Source organism: Amphiura filiformis, chromosome 5 (genome assembly GCF_039555335.1).
Source record: "Amphiura filiformis chromosome 5, Afil_fr2py, whole genome shotgun sequence".
NCBI classification, from domain to species: domain Eukaryota; kingdom Metazoa; phylum Echinodermata; class Ophiuroidea; order Amphilepidida; family Amphiuridae; genus Amphiura; species Amphiura filiformis.
In genome coordinates, this window is record NC_092632.1 from 78019046 (window position 1) to 78041703 (window position 22658).

Sequence of the window (22658 nt, forward strand, 5' to 3'; positions counted from 1 at the left end):
CTGCATTTTATTTTCCATTTTTATGTAGTAAATGGTTCATTTTAAAACAAGTCTATTTTTAATATCAAATAACATATTTCATTAAAAAACACAGATCTAAACAGAAGACGTAAGGGGGGCTGTCATTTTCTTCGGAAGAGGGGTCCCAAATTTACAAAAAGTCGGCATCAATAAAATTGCGACCCCCCTATCGGCAACAAAAATTTTATAACCCCCACACCCCCCCTACCAACGATATACAATTTTACTAGTGACACCCCCCATTTTTATTTCCAAACATTTATGACCCCCAGTATATTTGGGACCCTTGCGGTATTGGCTTTCCCGTAATTCAAATGTAAAATGAAGGTGCAATACAACAACGTTTTCGATAATTCAATTTTTTTTTCTAGTAGCCTACTCTAGTCTTTTAGGCCAGGCTTTTAGGCCTATTTATTTCATCTGATTGTCCATACTTGTGAGATCTGCAAGTGAATTTCGATTTTATCCCATATAAATGTTTAGTTTGCTATCTACTGAAGATAGCTCGAACCAAAGTGGTAAATCGAAGGAATGCGTTTCTAATTTTACTCCGCCAAAGACAACCAATTTACCTTGTGAAAGCGGGAGTTGGTAAACTTACGCTGACCGGACGTGCAACCCGTGATATATTATAGTTCCTCAAATGAAAAGACTGGGATCTCATCAGAATAATGCACACTTTGATTGATTACAGTAACTTGTAAGTTTCATGAGAAGATGTCACAAATGTGTGCACAGTATTTTAGAAATGATTGAAAAAAGGTCAATGCTGTAGCTATAAGTAAGCTAAATTTGCATCTTCAAATGTCTACGGCCATACCACGTTGAATACACCGGTTTCTCGTCCGATCACCGAAGTTAAGCAACGTCGGGCCCGGTTAGTACTTGGATGGGAGACCGCCTGGGAATACCGGGTGCTGTAGACTTTTGCATTCTGATCCTTCTTTTTTTATTTTTACTCCTGATCGTGTTTGTGTCCTCTATCTGATGTGATGATTTTTTTTCTATGTACAGAGCGGCTTTGTTCAAAATAGGATTTTTTTTTCTCAATTTCTGGAGCACCCGGCCCCGGCATGATAACTTAAAATTAATGGCTACCAGATCACAATGCGCCACCACACAACACCAACATTGAGTCGATCGTGGTCAGCTGCTGGATGGGAGACCAACACCTTTTTGTATAAAAATGGGCCTTTAATGATAACGGACCCAAAAATACCAGATGGGCTGGTGGTGCCTAGCTATCGTTTTGCAATTGCCAAAAATAACCCGCTATAATCCAACTGAAACTTACTATTTTTATGGAGTAGACCTACGGCGTGGTAAAATACTTGCAAATAGGCGTTTAGCATCTCAGGCATCTTCAAGTAGAAATTTCTCCTTTCCACATTATTATAGACACATTTCCTTTTGGTAAAAAAATACAGACGTAATTAGATGAGCGCGAAATATCAGTAGGCCTTTAGCTGCAGCTGAACGGGACAGAGCATCTTCAAAACACGTGTTGACAAACTGCTGTCCACGATTGTTGTGATTGTTGTCATGCGACAATAACTATTGTAATGCGTATAATGTGCGTAATGCGTACGCGTAAACTGAAGTCATTGTTTCACCTTCACCCGCATATGTCCGCGCCCTGACGCCGACGCGCTTGATATTGGCTCGTGCGTGTCAACATGGTCAATGCGATTCAGGTACAAAATAAATCAAACATGTCTCATCTGATGTGTTATGTGCTTCTGAAAATGCAAAATGACGCGTTTGTTTGTTTGTTTGTTTGTTTGTTTGTTTGTCAAGGGATAGGCCTACATGTTGGTTTTATGTGTCGCAAAATGATTTATTATTTATTTATTTACTTTTTTTTTTCGTTTCGAGCTCTTTAGCTGTTTCCCTACTGTTTCGTCTGGTAGGCCTATATCAATTCAATATTTTCTATCTACTGCATTTTATTTTCCATTTTTATGTAGTAAATGGTTCATTTTAAAACAAGTCTATTTTTAATATCAAATAACATATTTCATTTAAAAACACAGATCTAAACAGAAGACGTAAGGGGGGGGGGGCTGTCATTTTCTTCGGAAGAGGGGTCCCAAATTTACAAAAAGTCGGCATCAATAAAATTGCGACCCCCTATCGGCAACAAAAATTTTATAACCCCCACACCCCCCTACCAACGATATACAATTTTACTAGTGACCCCCCCATTTTTATTTCCAAACATTTATGACCCCCAGTATATTTGGGACCCTTGCGGTATTGGCTTTCCCGTAATTCAAATGTAAAATGAAGGTGCAATAAAACAACGTTTTCGATAATTCAATTTTTTTTCTAGTAGCCTACTCTAGTCTTTTAGGCCAGGCTTTTAGGCCTATTTATTTCATCTGATTGTCCATACTTGTGAGATCTGCAAGTGAATTTCGATTTTATCCCATATAAATGTTTAGTTTGCTATCTACTGAAGATAGCTCGAACCAAAGTGGTAAATCGAAGGAATGCGTTTCTAATTTTACTCCGCCAAAGACAACCAATTTACCTTGTGAAAGCGGGAGTTGGTAAACTTACGCTGACCGGACGTGCAACCCGTGATATATTATAGTTCCTCAAATGAAAAGACTGGGATCTCATCAGAATAATGCACACTTTGATTGATTACAGTAACTTGTAAGTTTCATGAGAAGATGTCACAAATGTGTGCACAGTATTTTAGAAATGATTGAAAAAAAGGTCAATGCTGTAGCTATAAGTAAGCTAAATTTGCATCTTCAAATGTCTACGGCCATACCACGTTGAATACACCGGTTCTCGTCCGATCACCGAAGTTAAGCAACGTCGGGCCCGGTTAGTACTTGGATGGGAGACCGCCTGGGAATACCGGGTGCTGTAGACTTTTGCATTCTGATCCTTCTTTTTTATTTTTACTCCTGAGCGTGGTTGTGTCCTCTATCTGATGTGATGATTTTTTTCTATGTACAGAGCGGCTTTGTTCAAAATAGGATTTTTTTTCTCAATTTCTGGAGCACCCGGCCCCGGCATGATAACTTAAAATTAATGGCTACCAGATCACAATGCGCCACCACACAACACCAACATTGAGTCGATCGTGGTCAGCTGCTGGATGGGAGACCAACACCTTTTTGTATAAAAATGGGCCTTTAATGATAACGGACCCAAAAATACCAGATGGGCTGGTGGTGCCTAGCTATCGTTTTGCAATTGCCAAAAATAACCCGCTATAATCCAACTGAAACTTACTATGTTTATGGAGTAGACCTACGGCGTGGTAAAATACTTGCAAATAGGCGTTTAGCATCTCAGGCATCTTCAAGTAGAAATTTCTCCTTTCCACATTATTATAGACACATTTCCTTTTGGTAAAAAAATACAGACGTAATTAGATGAGCGCGAAATATCAGTAGGCCTTTAGCTGCAGCTGAACGGGACAGAGCATCTTCAAAACACGTGTTGACAAACTGCTGTCCACGATTGTTGTGATTGTTGTCATGCGACAATAACTATTGTAATGCGTATAATGTGCGTAATGCGTACGCGTAAACTGAAGTCATTGTTTCACCTTCACCCGCATATGTCCGCGCCCTGACGCCGACGCGCTTGATATTGGCTCGTGCGTGTCAACATGGTCAATGCGATTCAGGTACAAAATAAATCAAACATGTCTCATCTGATGTGTTATGTGCTTCTGAAAATGCAAAATGACGCGTTTTGTTTTGTTTGTTTGTTTGTTTGTTTGTTTGTTTGTCAAGGGATAGGCCTACATGTTGGTTTTATGTGTCGCAAAATGATTTATTTATTTACTTTTTTTTCGTTTCGAGCTCTTTAGCTGTTTCCCTACTGTTTCGTCTGGTAGGCCTATATCAATTCAATATTTTCTATCTACTGCATTTTATTTTCCATTTTTATGTAGTAAATGGTTCATTTTAAAACAAGTCTATTTTTAATATCAAATAACATATTTCATTAAAAAACACAGATCTAAACAGAAGACGTAAGGGGGGGCTGTCATTTTCTTCGGAAGAGGGGTCCCAAATTTACAAAAAGTCGGCATCAATAAAATTGCGACCCCCTATCGGCAACAAAAATTTTATAACCACCACACACCCCTACCAACGATATACAATTTTACTAGTGACCCCCCCCATTTTTATTTCCAAACATTTATGACCCCCAGTATATTTGGGACCCTTGCGGTATTGGCTTTCCCGTAATTCAAATGTAAAATGAAGGTGCAATAAAACAACGTTTTCGATAATTCAATTTTTTTTTCTAGTAGCCTACTCTAGTCTTTTAGGCCAGGCTTTTAGGCCTATTTATTTCATCTGATTGTCCATACTTGTGAGATCTGCAAGTGAATTTCGATTTTATCCCATATAAATGTTTAGTTTGCTATCTACTGAAGATAGCTCGCTCCAAAGTGGTAAATCGAAGGAATGCGTTTCTAATTTTACTCCGCCAAAGACAACCAATTTACCTTGTGAAAGCGGGAGTTGGTAAACTTACGCTGACCGGACGTGCAACCCGTGATATATTATAGTTCCTCAAATGAAAAGACTGGGATCTCATCAGAATAATGCACACTTTGATTGATTACAGTAACTTGTAAGTTTCATGAGAAGATGTCACAAATGTGTGCACAGTATTTTAGAAATGAAAAAAAAAAGGTCAATGCTGTAGCTATAAGTAAGCTAAATTTGCATCTTCAAATGTCTACGGCCATACCACGTTGAATACACCGGTTCTCGTCCGATCACCGAAGTTAAGCAACGTCGGGCCCGGTTAGTACTTGGATGGGAGACCGCCTGGGAATACCGGGTGCTGTAGACTTTTGCATTCTGGTCCTTCTTCTTTGTATTTTTACTCCTGATCGTGTTTGTGTCCTCTATCTGATGTGATGATTTTTTTCTATGTACAGAGCGGCTTTGTTCAAAATAGGATTTTTTTTTCTCAATTTCTGGAGCACCCGGCCCCGGCATGATAACTTAAAATTAATGGCTACCAGATCACAATGCGCCACCACACAACACCAACATTGAGTCGATCGTGGTCAGCTGCTGGATGGGAGACCAACACCTTTTTGTATAAAAATGGGCCTTTAATGATAACGGACCCAAAAATACCAGATGGGCTGGTGGTGCCTAGCTATCGTTTTGCAATTGCCAAAAATAACCCGCTATAATCCAACTGAAACTTACTATTTTTATGGAGTAGACCTACGGCGTGGTAAAATACTTGCAAATAGGCGTTTAGCATCTCAGGCATCTTCAAGTAGAAATTTATCCTTTCCACATTATTATAGACACATTTCCTTTTGGTAAAAAAATACAGACGTAATTAGATGAGCGCGAAATATCAGTAGGCCTTTAGCTGCAGCTGAACGGGACAGAGCATCTTCAAAACACGTGTTGACAAACTGCTGTCCACGATTGTTGTGATTGTTGTCATGCGACAATAACTATTGTAATGCGTATAATGTGCGTAATGCGTACGCGTAAACTGAAGTCATTGTTTCACCTTCACCCGCATATGTCCGCGCCCTGACGCCGACGCGCTTGATATTGGCTCGTGCGTGTCAACATGGTCAATGCGATTCAGGTACAAAATAAATCAAACATGTCTCATCTGATGTGTTATGTGCTTCTGAAAATGCAAAATGACGCGTTTTTTTTTTTTGTTTGTTTGTTTGTTTGTTTGTTTGTCAAGGGGATAGGCCTACATGTTGGTTTTATGTGTCGCAAAATGATTTATTTATTTACTTTTTTTTTTCGTTTCGAGCTCTTTAGCTGTTTCCCTACTGTTTCGTCTGGTAGGCCTATATCAATTCAATATTTTCTATCTACTGCATTTTATTTTCCATTTTATGTAGTAAATGGTTCATTTTAAAACAAGTCTATTTTTAATATCAAATAACATATTTCATTTAAAAACACAGATCTAAACAGAAGACGTAAGGGGGGGGGCTGTCATTTTCTTCGGAAGAGGGGTCCCAAATTTACAAAAGTCGGCATCAATAAAATTGCGACCCCCTATCGGCAACAAAAATTTTATAACCCCCACACCCCCCTACCAACGATATACAATTTTACTAGTCCCCCCCCCCCCCCCCCATTTTTATTTCCAAACATTTATGACCCCCAGTATATTTGGGACCCTTGCGGTATTGGCTTTCCCGTAATTCAAATGTAAAATGAAGGTGCAATAAAACAACGTTTTCGATAATTCAATTTTTTTTTCTAGTAGCCTACTCTAGTCTTTTAGGCCAGGCTTTTAGGCCTATTTATTTCATCTGATTGTCCATACTTGTGAGATCTGCAAGTGAATTTCGATTTTATCCCATATAAATGTTTAGTTTGCTATCTACTGAAGATAGCTCGAACCAAAGTGGTAAATCGAAGGAATGCGTTTCTAATTTTACTCCGCCAAAGACAACCAATTTACCTTGTGAAAGCGGGAGTTGGTAAACTTACGCTGACCGGACGTGCAACCCGTGATATATTATAGTTCCTCAAATGAAAAGACTGGGATCTCATCAGAATAATGCACACTTTGATTGATTACAGTAACTTGTAAGTTTCATGAGAAGATGTCACAAATGTGTGCACAGTATTTTAGAAATGATTGAAAAAAAGGTCAATGCTGTAGCTATAAGTAAGCTAAATTTGCATCTTCAAATGTCTACGGCCATACCACGTTGAATACACCGGTTCTCGTCCGATCACCGAAGTTAAGCAACGTCGGGCCCGGTTAGTACTTGGATGGGAGACCGCCTGGGAATACCGGGTGCTGTAGACTTTTGCATTCTGATCCTTCTTTTTTATTTTTACTCCTGATCGTGTTTGTGTCCTCTATCTGATGTGATGATTTTTTTCTATGTACAGAGCGGCTTTGTTCAAAATAGGATTTTTTTTTCTCAATTTTCTGGAGCACCCGGCCCCGGCATGATAACTTAAAATTAATGGCTACCAGATCACAATGCGCCACCACACAACACCAACATTGAGTCGATCGTGGTCAGCTGCTGGATGGGAGACCAACACCTTTTTGTATAAAAATGGGCCTTTAATGATAACGGACCCAAAAATACCAGATGGGCTGGTGGTGCCTAGCTATCGTTTTGCAATTGCCAAAAATAACCCGCTATAATCCAACTGAAACTTACTATTTTTATGGAGTAGACCTACGGCGTGGTAAAATACTTGCAAATAGGCGTTTAGCATCTCAGGCATCTTCAAGTAGAAATTTATCCTTTCCACATTATTATAGACACATTTCCTTTTGGTAAAAAAATACAGACGTAATTAGATGAGCGCGAAATATCAGTAGGCCTTTAGCTGCAGCTGAACGGGACAGAGCATCTTCAAAACACGTGTTGACAAACTGCTGTCCACGATTGTTGTGATTGTTGTCATGCGACAATAACTATTGTAATGCGTATAATGTGCGTAATGCGTACGCGTAAACTGAAGTCATTGTTTCACCTTCACCCGCATATGTCCGCGCCCTGACGCCGACGCGCTTGATATTGGCTCGTGCGTGTCAACATGGTCAATGCGATTCAGGTACAAAATAAATCAAACATGTCTCATCTGATGTGTTATGTGCTTCTGAAAATGCAAAATGACGCGTTTTGTTTGTTTGTTTGTTTGTTTGTTTGTTTGTTTGTCAAGGGGATAGGCCTACATGTTGGTTTTATGTGTCGCAAAATGATTTATTTATTTACTTTTTTTTTCGTTTCGAGCTCTTTAGCTGTTTCCCTACTGTTTCGTCTGGTAGGCCTATATCAATTCAATATTTTCTATCTACTGCATTTTATTTTCCATTTTTATGTAGTAAATGGTTCATTTTAAAACAAGTCTATTTTTAATATCAAATAACATATTTCATTTAAAAACACAGATCTAAACAGAAGACGTAAGGGGGGGCTGTCATTTTCTTCGGAAGAGGGGTCCCAAATTTACAAAAAGTCGGCATCAATAAAATTGCGACCCCCTATCGGCAACAAAAAATTTATAACCCCACACCCCCCTACCAACGATATACAATTTTACTAGTGACCCCCCATTTTTATTTCCAAACATTTATGACCCCCAGTATATTTGGGACCCTTGCGGTATTGGCTTTCCCGTAATTCAAATGTAAAATGAAGGTGCAATAAAACAACGTTTTCGATAATTCAATTTTTTTTTCTAGTAGCCTACTCTAGTCTTTTAGGCCAGGCTTTTAGGCCTATTTATTTCATCTGATTGTCCATACTTGTGAGATCTGCAAGTGAATTTCGATTTTATCCCATATAAATGTTTAGTTTGCTATCTACTGAAGATAGCTCGAACCAAAGTGGTAAATCGAAGGAATGCGTTTCTAATTTTACTCCGCCAAAGACAACCAATTTACCTTGTGAAAGCGGGAGTTGGTAAACTTACGCTGACCGGACGTGCAACCCGTGATATATTATAGTTCCTCAAATGAAAAGACTGGGATCTCATCAGAATAATGCACACTTTGATTGATTACAGTAACTTGTAAGTTTCATGAGAAGATGTCACAAATGTGTGCACAGTATTTTAGAAATGATTGAAAAAAAGGTCAATGCTGTAGCTATAAGTAAGCTAAATTTGCATCTTCAAATGTCTACGGCCATACCACGTTGAATACACCGGTTCTCGTCCGATCACCGAAGTTAAGCAACGTCGGGCCCGGTTAGTACTTGGATGGGAGACCGCCTGGGAATACCGGGTGCTGTAGACTTTTGCATTCTGATCCTTCTTTTTTTATTTTTACTCCTGATCGTGTTTGTGTCCTCTATCTGATGTGATGATTTTTTTTCTATGTACAGAGCGGCTTTGTTCAAAATAGGATTTTTTTTTCTCAATTTCTGGAGCACCCGGCCCCGGCATGATAACTTAAAATTAATGGCTACCAGATCACAATGCGCCACCACACAACACCAACATTGAGTCGATCGTGGTCAGCTGCTGGATGGGAGACCAACACCTTTTTGTATAAAAATGGGCCTTTAATGATAACGGACCCAAAAATACCAGATGGGCTGGTGGTGCCTAGCTATCGTTTTGCAATTGCCAAAAATAACCCGCTATAATCCAACTGAAACTTACTATTTTTATGGAGTAGACCTACGGCGTGGTAAAATACTTGCAAATAGGCGTTTAGCATCTCAGGCATCTTCAAGTAGAAATTTCTCCTTTCCACATTATTATAGACACATTTCCTTTTGGTAAAAAAATACAGACGTAATTAGATGAGCGCGAAATATCAGTAGGCCTTTAGCTGCAGCTGAACGGGACAGAGCATCTTCAAAACACGTGTTGACAAACTGCTGTCCACGATTGTTGTGATTGTTGTCATGCGACAATAACTATTGTAATGCGTATAATGTGCGTAATGCGTACGCGTAAACTGAAGTCATTGTTTCACCTTCACCCGCATATGTCCGCGCCCTGACGCCGACGCGCTTGATATTGGCTCGTGCGTGTCAACATGGTCAATGCGATTCAGGTACAAAATAAATCAAACATGTCTCATCTGATGTGTTATGTGCTTCTGAAAATGCAAAATGACGCGTTTTTTTGTTTGTTTGTTTGTTTGTTTGTTTGTTTGTCAAGGGATAGGCCTACATGTTGGTTTTATGTGTCGCAAAATGATTTATTTATTTACTTTTTTTTTCGTTTCGAGCTCTTTAGCTGTTTCGTCTGGTAGGCCTATATCAATTCAATATTTTCTATCTACTGCATTTTATTTTCCATTTTTATGTAGTAAATGGTTCATTTTAAAACAAGTCTATTTTTAATATCAAATAACATATTTCATTTAAAAACACAGATCTAAACAGAAGACGTAAGGGGGGGGCTGTCATTTTCTTCGGAAGAGGGGTCCCAAATTTACAAAAAGTCGGCATCAATAAAATTGCGACCCCCTATCGGCAACAAAAATTTTATAACCCCACACCCCCTACCAACGATATACAATTTTACTAGTGACCCCCCATTTTTATTTCCAAACATTTATGACCCCCAGTATATTTGGGACCCTTGCGGTATTGGCTTTCCCGTAATTCAAATGTAAAATGAAGGTGCAATAAAACAACGTTTTCGATAATTCAATTTTTTTTTCTAGTAGCCTACTCTAGTCTTTTAGGCCAGGCTTTTAGGCCTATTTATTTCATCTGATTGTCCATACTTGTGAGATCTGCAAGTGAATTTCGATTTTATCCCATATAAATGTTTAGTTTGCTATCTACTGAAGATAGCTCGAACCAAAGTGGTAAATCGAAGGAATGCGTTTCTAATTTTACTCCGCCAAAGACAACCAATTTACCTTGTGAAAGCGGGAGTTGGTAAACTTACGCTGACCGGACGTGCAACCCGTGATATATATATTATAGTTCCTCAAATGAAAAGACTGGGATCTCATCAGAATAATGCACACTTTGATTGATTACAGTAACTTGTAAGTTTCATGAGAAGATGTCACAAATGTGTGCACAGTATTTTAGAAATGATTGAAAAAAAGGTCAATGCTGTAGCTATAAGTAAGCTAAATTTGCATCTTCAAATGTCTACGGCCATACCACGTTGAATACACCGGTTCTCGTCCGATCACCGAAGTTAAGCAACGTCGGGCCCGGTTAGTACTTGGATGGGAGACCGCCTGGGAATACCGGGTGCTGTAGACTTTTGCATTCTGATCCTTCTTTTTTATTTTTACTCCTGATCGTGTTTGTGTCCTCTATCTGATGTGATGATTTTTTTCTATGTACAGAGCGGCTTTGTTCAAAATAGGATTTTTTTTTTTCTCAATTTCTGGAGCACCCGGCCCCGGCATGATAACTTAAAATTAATGGCTACCAGATCACAATGCGCCACCACACAACACCAACATTGAGTCGATCGTGGTCAGCTGCTGGATGGGAGACCAACACCTTTTTGTATAAAAATGGGCCTTTAATGATAACGGACCCAAAAATACCAGATGGGCTGGTGGTGCCTAGCTATCGTTTTGCAATTGCCAAAAATAACCCGCTATAATCCAACTGAAACTTACTATTTTTATGGAGTAGACCTACGGCGTGGTAAAATACTTGCAAATAGGCGTTTAGCATCTCAGGCATCTTCAAGTAGAAATTTCTCCTTTCCACATTATTATAGACACATTTCCTTTTGGTAAAAAAAAATACAGACGTAATTAGATGAGCGCGAAATATCAGTAGGCCTTTAGCTGCAGCTGAACGGGACAGAGCATCTTCAAAACACGTGTTGACAAACTGCTGTCCACGATTGTTGTGATTGTTGTCATGCGACAATAACTATTGTAATGCGTATAATGTGCGTAATGCGTACGCGTAAACTGAAGTCATTGTTTCACCTTCACCCGCATATGCCGCGCCCTGACGCCGACGCGCTTGATATTGGCTCGTGCGTGTCAACATGGTCAATGCGATTCAGGTACAAAATAAATCAAACATGTCTCATCTGATGTGTTATGTGCTTCTGAAAATGCAAAATGACGCGTTTTTTTTGTTTGTTTGTTTGTTTGTTTGTTTGTTTGTGGATTTTAGGCCTACATGTTGGTTTTATGTGTCGCAAAATGATTTATTTATTTACTTTTTTTTTTTTTTCGTTTCGAGCTCTTTAGCTGTTTCCCTACTGTTTCGTCTGGTAGGCCTATATCAATTCAATATTTTCTATCTACTGCATTTTATTTTCCATTTTTATGTAGTAAATGGTTCATTTTAAAACAAGTCTATTTTTAATATCAAATAACATATTTCATTTAAAAACACAGATCTAAACAGAAGACGTAAAGGGGGGGCTGTCATTTTCTTCGGAAGAGGGGTCCCAAATTTACAAAAAGTCGGCATCAATAAAATTGCGACCCCCCTATCGGCAACAAAAATTTTATAACCCCCACACCCCCCTACCAACGATATACAATTTTACTAGTGACCCCCCCCCCCCCATTTTTATTTCCAAACATTTATGACCCCCAGTATATTTGGGACCCTTGCGGTATTGGCTTTCCCGTAATTCAAATGTAAAATGAAGGTGCAATAAAACAACGTTTTCGATAATTCAATTTTTTTTTCTAGTAGCCTACTCTAGTCTTTTAGGCCAGGCTTTTAGGCCTATTTATTTCATCTGATTGTCCATACTTGTGAGATCTGCAAGTGAATTTCGATTTTATCCCATATAAATGTTTAGTTTGCTATCTACTGAAGATAGCTCGAACCAAAGTGGTAAATCGAAGGAATGCGTTTCTAATTTTACTCCGCCAAAGACAACCAATTTACCTTGTGAAAGCGGGAGTTGGTAAACTTACGCTGACCGGACGTGCAACCCGTGATATATTATAGTTCCTCAAATGAAAAGACTGGGATCTCATCAGAATAATGCACACTTTGATTGATTACAGTAACTTGTAAGTTTCATGAGAAGATGTCACAAATGTGTGCACAGTATTTTAGAAATGATTGAAAAAAAGGTCAATGCTGTAGCTATAAGTAAGCTAAATTTGCATCTTCAAATGTCTACGGCCATACCACGTTGAATACACCGGTTCTCGTCCGATCACCGAAGTTAAGCAACGTCGGGCCCGGTTAGTACTTGGATGGGAGACCGCCTGGGAATACCGGGTGCTGTAGACTTTTGCATTCTGATCCTTCTTTTTTTTTTTTTTCTCCTGATCGTGTTTGTGTCCTCTATCTGATGTGATGATTTTTTTTCTATGTACAGAGCGGCTTTGTTCAAAATAGGATTTTTTTTTCTCAATTTCTGGAGCACCCGGCCCCGGCATGATAACTTAAAATTAATGGCTACCAGATCACAATGCGCCACCACACAACACCAACATTGAGTCGATCGTGGTCAGCTGCTGGATGGGAGACCAACACCTTTTTGTATAAAAATGGGCCTTTAATGATAACGGACCCAAAAATACCAGATGGGCTGGTGGTGCCTAGCTATCGTTTTGCAATTGCCAAAAATAACCCGCTATAATCCAACTGAAACTTACTATTTTTATGGAGTAGACCTACGGCGTGGTAAAATACTTGCAAATAGGCGTTTAGCATCTCAGGCATCTTCAAGTAGAAATTTCTCCTTTCCACATTATTATAGACACATTTCCTTTTGGTAAAAAAATACAGACGTAATTAGATGAGCGCGAAATATCAGTAGGCCTTTAGCTGCAGCTGAACGGGACAGAGCATCTTCAAAACACGTGTTGACAAACTGCTGTCCACGATTGTTGTGATTGTTGTCATGCGACAATAACTATTGTAATGCGTATAATGTGCGTAATGCGTACGCGTAAACTGAAGTCATTGTTTCACCTTCACCCGCATATGTCCGCGCCCTGACGCCGACGCGCTTGATATTGGCTCGTGCGTGTCAACATGGTCAATGCGATTCAGGTACAAAATAAATCAAACATGTCTCATCTGATGTGTTATGTGCTTCTGAAAATGCAAAATGACGCGTTTTGTTTTTTGTTTGTTTGTTTGTTTGTTTGTTTGTTTGTCAAGGGATAGGCCTACATGTTGGTTTTATGTGTCGCAAAATGATTTATTTATTTACTTTTTTTTTTCGTTTCGAGCTCTTTAGCTGTTTCCCTACTGTTTCGTCTGGTAGGCCTATATCAATTCAATATTTTCTATCTACTGCATTTTATTTTCCATTTTTATGTAGTAAATGGTTCATTTTAAAACAAGTCTATTTTTAATATCAAATAACATATTTCATTTAAAAACACAGATCTAAACAGAAGACGTAAGGGGGGGGCTGTCATTTTCTTCGGAAGAGGGGTCCCAAATTTACAAAAAGTCGGCATCAATAAAATTGCGACCCCCTATCGGCAACAAAAATTTTATAACCCCACACCCCCCCTACCAACGATATACAATTTTACTAGTGACACCCCCCATTTTTATTTCCAAACATTTATGACCCCCAGTATATTTGGGACCCTTGCGGTATTGGCTTTCCCGTAATTCAAATGTAAAATGAAGGTGCAATAAAACAACGTTTTCGATAATTCAATTTTTTTTTCTAGTAGCCTACTCTAGTCTTTTAGGCCAGGCTTTTAGGCCTATTTATTTCATCTGATTGTCCATACTTGTGAGATCTGCAAGTGAATTTCGATTTTATCCCATATAAATGTTTAGTTTGCTATCTACTGAAGATAGCTCGAACCAAAGTGGTAAATCGAAGGAATGCGTTTCTAATTTTACTCCGCCAAAGACAACCAATTTACCTTGTGAAAGCGGGAGTTGGTAAACTTACGCTGACCGGACGTGCAACCCGTGATATATTATAGTTCCTCAAATGAAAAGACTGGGATCTCATCAGAATAATGCACACTTTGATTGATTACAGTAACTTGTAAGTTTCATGAGAAGATGTCACAAATGTGTGCACAGTATTTTAGAAATGATTGAAAAAAGGTCAATGCTGTAGCTATAAGTAAGCTAAATTTGCATCTTCAAATGTCTACGGCCATACCACGTTGAATACACCGGTTCTCGTCCGATCACCGAAGTTAAGCAACGTCGGGCCCGGTTAGTACTTGGATGGGAGACCGCCTGGGAATACCGGGTGCTGTAGACTTTTGCATTCTGATCCTTCTTTTTTATTTTTACTCCTGATCGTGTTTGTGTCCTCTATCTGATGTGATGATTTTTTTCTATGTACAGAGCGGCTTTGTTCAAAATAGGATTTTTTTTTCTCAATTTCTGGAGCACCCGGCCCCGGCATGATAACTTAAAATTAATGGCTACCAGATCACAATGCGCCACCACACAACACCAACATTGAGTCGATCGTGGTCAGCTGCTGGATGGGAGACCAACACCTTTTTGTATAAAAATGGGCCTTTAATGATAACGGACCCAAAAATACCAGATGGGCTGGTGGTGCCTAGCTATCGTTTTGCAATTGCCAAAAATAACCCGCTATAATCCAACTGAAACTTACTATTTTATGGAGTAGACCTACGGCGTGGTAAAATACTTGCAAATAGGCGTTTAGCATCTCAGGCATCTTCAAGTAGAAATTTATCCTTTCCACATTATTATAGACACATTTCCTTTTGGTAAAAAAATACAGACGTAATTAGATGAGCGCGAAATATCAGTAGGCCTTTAGCTGCAGCTGAACGGGACAGAGCATCTTCAAAACACGTGTTGACAAACTGCTGTCCACGATTGTTGTGATTGTTGTCATGCGACAATAACTATTGTAATGCGTATAATGTGCGTAATGCGTACGCGTAAACTGAAGTCATTGTTTCACCTTCACCCGCATATGTCCGCGCCCTGACGCCGACGCGCTTGATATTGGCTCGTGCGTGTCAACATGGTCAATGCGATTCAGGTACAAAATAAATCAAACATGTCTCATCTGATGTGTTATGTGCTTCTGAAAATGCAAAAATGACGTTTTTTTGTTTGTTTGTTTGTTTGTTTGTTTGTTTGTCAAGGGATAGGCCTACATGTTGGTTTTATGTGTCGCAAAATGATTTATTTATTTACTTTTTTTTTTCGTTTCGAGCTCTTTAGCTGTTTCCCTACTGTTTCGTCTGGTAGGCCTATATCAATTCAATATTTTCTATCTACTGCATTTTATTTTCCATTTTTATGTAGTAAATGGTTCATTTTAAAACAAGTCTATTTTTTTTTAATATCAAATAACATATTTCATTTAAAAACACAGATCTAAACAGAAGACGTAAGGGGGGGGGGGGGCTGTCATTTTCTTCGGAAGAGGGGTCCCAAATTTACAAAAAGTCGGCATCAATAAAATTGCGACCCCCTATCGGCAACAAAAATTTTATAACCCCCACACCCCCCTACCAACGATATACAATTTTACTAGTGACCCCCCATTTTTATTTCCAAACATTTATGACCCCCAGTATATTTGGGACCCTTGCGGTATTGGCTTTCCCGTAATTCAAATGTAAAATGAAGGTGCAATAAAACAACGTTTTCGATAATTCAATTTTTTTTTCTAGTAGCCTACTCTAGTCTTTTAGGCCAGGCTTTTAGGCCTATTTATTTCATCTGATTGTCCATACTTGTGAGATCTGCAAGTGAATTTCGATTTTATCCCATATAAATGTTTAGTTTGCTATCTACTGAAGATAGCTCGAACCAAAGTGGTAAATCGAAGGAATGCGTTTCTAATTTTACTCCGCCAAAGACAACCAATTTACCTTGTGAAAGCGGGAGTTGGTAAACTTACGCTGACCGGACGTGCAACCCGTGATATATTATAGTTCCTCAAATGAAAAGACTGGGATCTCATCAGAATAATGCACACTTTGATTGATTACAGTAACTTGTAAGTTTCATGAGAAGATGTCACAAATGTGTGCACAGTATTTTAGAAATGATTGAAAAAAGGTCAATGCTGTAGCTATAAGTAAGCTAAATTTGCATCTTCAAATGTCTACGGCCATACCACGTTGAATACACCGGTTCTCGTCCGATCACCGAAGTTAAGCAACGTCGGGCCCGGTTAGTACTTGGATGGGAGACCGCCTGGGAATACCGGGTGCTGTAGACTTTTGCATTCTGATCCTTCTTTTTTTTTTTTTTACTCCTGATCGTGTTTGTGTCCTCTATCTGATGTGATGATTTTTTTTCTATGTACAGAGCGGCTTTGTTCAAAATAGGATTTTTTTTTCTCAATTTCTGGAGCACCCGGCCCCGGCATGATAACTTAAAATTAATGGCTACCAGATCACAATGCGCCACCACACAACACCAACATTGAGTCGATCGTGGTCAGCTGCTGGATGGGAGACCAACACCTTTTTGTATAAAAATGGGCCTTTAATGATAACGGACCCAAAAATACCAGATGGGCTGGTGGTGCCTAGCTATCGTTTTGCAATTGCCAAAAATAACCCGCTATAATCCAACTGAAACTTACTCTTTTTATGGAGTAGACCTACGGCGTGGTAAAATACTTGCAAATAGGCGTTTAGCATCTCAGGCATCTTCAAGTAGAAATTTCTCCTTTCCACATTATTATAGACACATTTCCTTTTGGTAAAAAAATACAGACGTAATTAGATGAGCGCGAAATATCAGTAGGCCTTTAGCTGCAGCTGAACGGGACAGAGCATCTTCAAAACACGTGTTGACAAACTGCTGTCCACGATTGTTGTGATTGTTGTCATGCGACAATAACTATTGTAATGCGTATAATGTGCGTAATGCGTACGCGTAAACTGAAGTCATTGTTTCACCTTCACCCGCATATGTCCGCGCCCTGACGCCGACGCGCTTGATATTGGCTCGTGCGTGTCAACATGGTCAATGCGATTCAGGTACAAAATAAATCAAACATGTCTCATCTGATGTGTTATGTGCTTCTGAAAATGCAAAATGACGCGTTTTGTTTGTTTGTTTTTGTTTGTTTGTTTGTCAAGGGATAGGCCTACATGTTGGTTTTATGTGTCGCAAAATGATTTATTTATTTACTTTTTTTTTTCGTTTCGAGCTCTTTAGCTGTTTCCCTACTGTTTCGTCTGGTAGGCCTATATCAATTCAATATTTTCTATCTACTGCATTTTATTTTCCATTTTTATGTAGTAAATGGTTCATTTTAAAACAAGTCTATTTTTAATATCAAATAACATATTTCATTTAAAAACACAGATCTAAACAGAAGACGTAAGGGGGGCTGTCATTTTCTTCGGAAGAGGGGTCCCAAATTTACAAAAAGTCGGCATCAATAAAATTGCGACCCCCTATAGGCAACAAAAATTTTATAACCCCACACCCCCTACCAACGATATACAATTTTACTAGTGACACCCCCCATTTTTATTTCCAAACATTTATGACCCCCAGTATATTTGGGACCCTTGCGGTATTGGCTTTCCCGTAATTCAAATGTAAAATGAAGGTGCAATAAAACAACGTTTTCGATAATTCAATTTTTTTTTCTAGTAGCCTACTCTAGTCTTTTAGGCCAGGCTTTTAGGCCTATTTATTTCATCTGATTGTCCATACTTGTGAGATCTGCAAGTGAATTTCGATTTTATCCCATATAAATGTTTAGTTTGCTATCTACTGAAGATAGCTCGAACCAAAGTGGTAAATCGAAGGAATGCGTTTCTAATTTTACTCCGCCAAAGACAACCAATTTACCTTGTGAAAGCGGGAGTTGGTAAACTTACGCTGACCGGACGTGCAACCCGTGATATATTATAGTTCCTCAAATGAAAAGACTGGGATCTCATCAGAATAATGCACACTTTGATTGATTACAGTAACTTGTAAGTTTCATGAGAAGATGTCACAAATGTGTGCACAGTATTTTAGAAATGATTAAAAAAAAGGTCAATGCTGTAGCTATAAGTAAGCTAAATTTGCATCTTCAAATGTCTACGGCCATACCACGTTGAATACACCGGTGCTCGGCCGATCACCGAAGTTAAGCAACGTCGGGCCCGGTAGTAGTACTTGGATGGGAGACCGCCTGGGAATACCGGGTGCTGTAGACTTTGCATTCTGATCCTTCTTTTTTTTTTTACTCCTGATCGTGTTTGTGTCCTCTATCTGATGTGATGATTTTTTTTCTATGTACAGAGCGGCTTTGTTCAAAATAGGATTTTTTTTTCTCAATTTCTGGAGCACCCGGCCCCGGCATGATAACTTAAAATTAATGGCTACCAGATCACAATGCGCCACCACACAACACCAACATTGAGTCGATCGTGGTCAGCTGCTGGATGGGAGACCAACACCTTTTTGTATAAAAATGGGCCTTTAATGATAACGGACCCAAAAATACCAGATGGGCTGGTGGTGCCTAGCTATCGTTTTGCAATTGCCAAAAATAACCCGCTATAATCCAACTGAAACTTACTATTTTATGGAGTAGACCTACGGCGTGGTAAAATACTTGCAAATAGGCGTTTAGCATCTCAGGCATCTTCAAGTAGAAATTTCTCCTTTCCACATTATTATAGACACATTTCCTTTTGGTAAAAAAATACAGACGTAATTAGATGAGCGCGAAATATCAGTAGGCCTTTAGCTGCAGCTGAACGGGACAGAGCATCTTCAAAACACGTGTTGACAAACTGCTGTCCACGATTGTTGTGATTGTTGTCATGCGACAATAACTATTGTAATGCGTATAATGTGCGTAATGCGTACGCGTAAACTGAAGTCATTGTTTCACCTTCACCCGCATATGTCCGCGCCCTGACGCCGACGCGCTTGATATTGGCTCGTGCGTGTCAACATGGTCAATGCGATTCAGGTACAAAATAAATCAAACATGTCTCATCTGATGTGTTATGTGCTTCTGAAAATGCAAAATGACGCGTTTTGTTTGTTTGTTTGTTTGTTTGTTTGTTTGTCAGGGGATAGGCCTACATGTTGGTTTTATGTGTCGCAAAATGATTTATTTATTTACTTTTTTTTTTTTTCGAGCTCTTTAGCTGTTTCCCTACTGTTTTCGTCTGGTAGGCCTATATCAATTCAATATTTTCTATCTACTGCATTTTATTTTCCATTTTTATGTAGTAAATGGTTCATTTTAAAACAAGTCTATTTTTAATATCAAATAACATATTTCATTTAAAAACACAGATCTAAACAGAAGACGTAAGGGGGGGCTGTCATTTTCTTCGGAAGAGGGGTCCCAAATTTACAAAAAGTCGGCATCAATAAAATTGCGACCCCCTATCGGCAACAAAAATTTTATAACCCCACACCCCCTACCAACGATATACAATTTTACTAGTGACACCCCCCCATTTTTATTTCCAAACATTTATGACCCCCAGTATATTTGGGACCCTTGCGGTATTGGCTTTCCCGTAATTCAAATGTAAAATGAAGGTGCAATAAAACAACGTTTTCGATAATTCAATTTTTTTTCTAGTAGCCTACTCTAGTCTTTTAGGCCAGGCTTTTAGGCCTATTTATTTCATCTGATTGTCCATACTTGTGAGATCTGCAAGTGAATTTCGATTTTATCCCATATAAATGTTTAGTTTGCTATCTACTGAAGATAGCTCGAACCAAAGTGGTAAATCGAAGGAATGCGTTTCTAATTTTACTCCGCCAAAGACAACCAATTTACCTTGTGAAAGCGGGAGTTGGTAAACTTACGCTGACCGGACGTGCAACCCGTGATATATTATAGTTCCTCAAATGAAAAGACTGGGATCTCATCAGAATAATGCACACTTTGATTGATTACAGTAACTTGTAAGTTTCATGAGAAGATGTCACAAATGTGTGCACAGTATTTTAGAAATGAAAAAAAAAAGGTCAATGCTGTAGCTATAAGTAAGCTAAATTTGCATCTTCAAATGTCTACGGCCATACCACGTTGAATACACCGGTTCTCGTCCGATCACCGAAGTTAAGCAACGTCGGGCCCGGTTAGTACTTGGATGGGAGACCGCCTGGGAATACCGGGTGCTGTAGACTTTTGCATTCTGATCCTTCTTTTTTTATTTTTACTCCTGATCGTGTTTGTGTCCTCTATCTGATGTGATGATTTTTTTTCTATGTACAGAGCGGCTTTGTTCAAAATAGGATTTTTTTTTCTCAATTTCTGGAGCACCCGGCCCCGGCATGATAACTTAAAATTAATGGCTACCAGATCACAATGCGCCACCACACAACACCAACATTGAGTCGATCGTGGTCAGCTGCTGGATGGGAGACCAACACCTTTTTGTATAAAAATGGGCCTTTAATGATAACGGACCCAAAAATACCAGATGGGCTGGTGGTGCCTAGCTATCGTTTTGCAATTGCCAAAAATAACCCGCTATAATCCAACTGAAACTTACTATTTTTATGGAGTAGACCTACGGCGTGGTAAAATACTTGCAAATAGGCGTTTAGCATCTCAGGCATCTTCAAGTAGAAATTTCTCCTTTCCACATTATTATAGACACATTTCCTTTTGGTAAAAAAATACAGACGTAATTAGATGAGCGCGAATATCAGTAGGCCTTTAGCTGCAGCTGAACGGGACAGAGCATCTTCAAAACACGTGTTGACAAACTGCTGTCCACGATTGTTGTGATTGTTGTCATGCGACAATAACTATTGTAATGCGTATAATGTGCGTAATGCGTACGCGTAAACTGAAGTCATTGTTTCACCTTCACCCGCATATGTCCGCGCCCTGACGCCGACGCGCTTGATATTGGCTCGTGCGTGTCAACATGGTCAATGCGATTCAGGTACAAAATAAATCAAACATGTCTCATCTGATGTGTTATGTGCTTCTGAAAATGCAAAATGACGCGTTTTGTTTTTGTTTGTTTGTTTGTTTGTTTGTCAAGGGATAGGCCTACATGTTGGTTTTATGTGTCGCAAAATGATTTATTTATTTTTTTTTTTCGTTTCGAGCTCTTTAGCTGTTTCCCTACTGTTTCGTCTGGTAGGCCTATATCAATTCAATATTTTCTATCTACTGCATTTTATTTTCCATTTTTATGTAGTAAATGGTTCATTTTAAAACAAGTCTATTTTTAATATCAAATAACATATTTCATTAAAAAACACAGATCTAAACAGAAGACGTAAGGGGGGCTGTCATTTTCTTCGGAAGAGGGGTCCCAAATTTACAAAAAGTCGGCATCAATAAAATTGCGACCCCCCTATCGGCAACAAAAATTTTATAACCCCCCCCCCCCCCTACCAACGATATACAATTTTACTAGTGACCCCCCCCCCCCCCCCATTTTTATTTCCAAACATTTATGACCCCCAGTATATTTGGGACCCTTGCGGTATTGGCTTTCCCGTAATTCAAATGTAAAATGAAGGTGCAATAAAACAACGTTTTCGATAATTCAATTTTTTTTCTAGTAGCCTACTCTAGTCTTTTAGGCCAGGCTTTTAGGCCTATTTATTTCATCTGATTGTCCATACTTGTGAGATCTGCAAGTGAATTTCGATTTTATCCCATATAAATGTTTAGTTTGCTATCTACTGAAGATAGCTCGAACCAAAGTGGTAAATCGAAGGAATGCGTTTCTAATTTTACTCCGCCAAAGACAACCAATTTACCTTGTGAAAGCGGGAGTTGGTAAACTTACGCTGACCGGACGTGCAACCCGTGATATATTATAGTTCCTCAAATGAAAAGACTGGGATCTCATCAGAATAATGCACACTTTGATTGATTACAGTAACTTGTAAGTTTCATGAGAAGATGTCACAAATGTGTGCACAGTATTTTAGAAATGATTGAAAAAAGGTCAATGCTGTAGCTATAAGTAAGCTAAATTTGCATCTTCAAATGTCTACGGCCATACCACGTTGAATACACCGGTTCTCGTCCGATCACCGAAGTTAAGCAACGTCGGGCCCGGTTAGTACTTGGATGGGAGACCGCCTGGGAATACCGGGTGCTGTAGACTTTTGCATTCTGATCCTTCTTTTTTTTTTTTTACTCCTGATCGTGTTTGTGTCCTCTATCTGATGTGATGATTTTTTTTCTATGTACAGAGCGGCTTTGTTCAAAATAGGATTTTTTTTTTCTCAATTTCTGGAGCACCCGGCCCCGGCATGATAACTTAAAATTAATGGCTACCAGATCACAATGCGCCACCACACAACA

General features: G+C 39.0%; 12 non-coding genes across 12 annotated transcripts; all 12 read left to right on the forward strand.

Moving 5' to 3' along the window:
* The first annotated feature begins 827 nt into the window (after positions 1 to 827).
* On the forward strand, positions 828 to 947 carry LOC140153826 (5S ribosomal RNA). Its single transcript, XR_011859171.1, has one exon. It is a non-coding gene; the product is annotated as a 5S ribosomal RNA (ribosomal RNA).
* Positions 948 to 2789: 1842 nt separating this feature from the next.
* LOC140153806 (5S ribosomal RNA) lies at positions 2790 to 2908 on the forward strand. Its single transcript, XR_011859153.1, has one exon. It is a non-coding gene; the product is annotated as a 5S ribosomal RNA (ribosomal RNA).
* A 1833-nt stretch (positions 2909 to 4741) lies between these two features.
* Positions 4742 to 4860, forward strand: LOC140153807 (5S ribosomal RNA). Its single transcript, XR_011859154.1, has one exon. It is a non-coding gene; the product is annotated as a 5S ribosomal RNA (ribosomal RNA).
* A 1846-nt stretch (positions 4861 to 6706) lies between these two features.
* Positions 6707 to 6825, forward strand: LOC140153809 (5S ribosomal RNA). Its single transcript, XR_011859155.1, has one exon. It is a non-coding gene; the product is annotated as a 5S ribosomal RNA (ribosomal RNA).
* A 1834-nt stretch (positions 6826 to 8659) lies between these two features.
* Positions 8660 to 8778, forward strand: LOC140153811 (5S ribosomal RNA). The gene has a single exon (XR_011859157.1). It is a non-coding gene; the product is annotated as a 5S ribosomal RNA (ribosomal RNA).
* Positions 8779 to 10604: 1826 nt separating this feature from the next.
* On the forward strand, positions 10605 to 10723 carry LOC140153812 (5S ribosomal RNA). The gene has a single exon (XR_011859158.1). It is a non-coding gene; the product is annotated as a 5S ribosomal RNA (ribosomal RNA).
* Positions 10724 to 12572: 1849 nt separating this feature from the next.
* LOC140153813 (5S ribosomal RNA) lies at positions 12573 to 12691 on the forward strand. The gene has a single exon (XR_011859159.1). It is a non-coding gene; the product is annotated as a 5S ribosomal RNA (ribosomal RNA).
* A 1841-nt stretch (positions 12692 to 14532) lies between these two features.
* LOC140153814 (5S ribosomal RNA) lies at positions 14533 to 14651 on the forward strand. Its single transcript, XR_011859160.1, has one exon. It is a non-coding gene; the product is annotated as a 5S ribosomal RNA (ribosomal RNA).
* A 1840-nt stretch (positions 14652 to 16491) lies between these two features.
* LOC140153815 (5S ribosomal RNA) lies at positions 16492 to 16610 on the forward strand. Its single transcript, XR_011859161.1, has one exon. It is a non-coding gene; the product is annotated as a 5S ribosomal RNA (ribosomal RNA).
* Positions 16611 to 18440: 1830 nt separating this feature from the next.
* On the forward strand, positions 18441 to 18561 carry LOC140153828 (5S ribosomal RNA). Its single transcript, XR_011859173.1, has one exon. It is a non-coding gene; the product is annotated as a 5S ribosomal RNA (ribosomal RNA).
* A 1826-nt stretch (positions 18562 to 20387) lies between these two features.
* LOC140153816 (5S ribosomal RNA) lies at positions 20388 to 20506 on the forward strand. Its single transcript, XR_011859162.1, has one exon. It is a non-coding gene; the product is annotated as a 5S ribosomal RNA (ribosomal RNA).
* Positions 20507 to 22339: 1833 nt separating this feature from the next.
* On the forward strand, positions 22340 to 22458 carry LOC140153817 (5S ribosomal RNA). Its single transcript, XR_011859163.1, has one exon. It is a non-coding gene; the product is annotated as a 5S ribosomal RNA (ribosomal RNA).
* Positions 22459 to 22658: the final 200 nt, after the last annotated feature.